This window comes from Lucilia cuprina, chromosome 2 (assembly GCF_022045245.1).
Source record: "Lucilia cuprina isolate Lc7/37 chromosome 2, ASM2204524v1, whole genome shotgun sequence".
NCBI lineage: Eukaryota > Metazoa > Arthropoda > Insecta > Diptera > Calliphoridae > Lucilia > Lucilia cuprina.
Genome location: NC_060950.1, coordinates 62406468 through 62407667, shown reverse-complemented (window position 1 = coordinate 62407667; position 1200 = coordinate 62406468). Strand labels below are relative to the sequence as shown.

Here is a 1200-nt window from a genome sequence, read left to right as displayed (position 1 = left end):
TAGTCTAGTCTATAGTCTAGTCTATAGTCTAGTCTATAGTCTAGTCTATAGTCTAGTCTATAGTCTAGTCTATAGTCTAGTCTATAATCTAGTCTATAGTCTAATCTAAAGTCTAGTCTATACTCTTGTCTATAATCTAGTCTAAAGAAAACACAAAATTTAATTAAAAAAAAATAATTTCTGACTCTAAATTCACGTGCTGTTACTCAAACATATCATTTTTGTTAATTTATTTATTTTTAATTTTTATTAACTTTTTATTTTTTCTTCTTTGTTTATTTTTATTTTTTATGATTCATTAAACGTTTTTGTATTGAGATGACTTTTACGTTTTCATTTATTGTTGTTTGTGGAATATTATCGTTTTTTTTTTGCATTTTTAACCACTACTTACTTGCTTTTTGATACAAACAAAATCAGTTTGTGGCAAAAAGCACGTTAACAAACCAAATATAATACACAGCAAGAAATTGTACATACAGACAGACATTCATATAAAATCGGTCAGCTGGTATTTAATTTATTACGTTTTGAAAATTGTGCTTCTTTTGTTTATGTTTATTTTTTGTATTCGTTTTCATATTTCGTTTCAATTTATTTGATTTTGAAAACATTAAAACAACTACAACAAAAAAAATTAAAATCGCTTTCACCACTTATGGATTTTTTTTTACATGAGATCTTTTAAAGCGTAATGAATGTTTTTTTTTTTTTTTTGAAATTTATTGAAAATAAAGTAATTTTAATAAATTTTGTAATTTAAGAAATAAATAATTCTAGAAATTTTTGCTAACAACATTATGGAACAATCCTTAGGGTAGCTAATTAAAATTGGAAAATATTTGTAGCATTTAAATGTTTTTCTATATTAGTTATAAGCTACCTTTATACACACACGTTATTAACCCAGGGAAAGATCTGCTTTCCTGTAAACAGAAAGAAATAAAATATTATTATAAAATGCATAAATTTAAAATATTATCGATATATTTACAAAAGTCTAAACTATAGTCTATAGTCTAGTCTATAATGTACTCTATAGTCTAGTGTATAGTCTATAGTCTAGTCTATAGTCTAGTCCATAGTCTAGTGTATATTCTAGTGTATAGTCTAGTCTATAGTCTAGTCTATAGTCTAGTCTATAGTCTAGTCTATAGTCTAGTCTATAGTCTAGTCTATAGTCTAGTCTATAGTCTAGTC

General features: G+C 24.8%; 1 long non-coding RNA gene across 1 annotated transcript in view; it reads right to left on the bottom strand.

Annotated features, from left to right (window-relative positions):
* Positions 1–802: 802 nt before the first annotated feature.
* Positions 803–1200, bottom strand: part of LOC124419790 — a 16994-nt gene continuing 16596 nt past the window's right edge. Inside the window, exons 2-3 of the long non-coding RNA XR_006940813.1 lie at positions 884–926; positions 803–821 (exon numbers count right to left, since the gene is read on the bottom strand). This is a non-coding gene — a long non-coding RNA (uncharacterized LOC124419790). The remainder of the gene's footprint in view (positions 822–883; positions 927–1200) is intronic.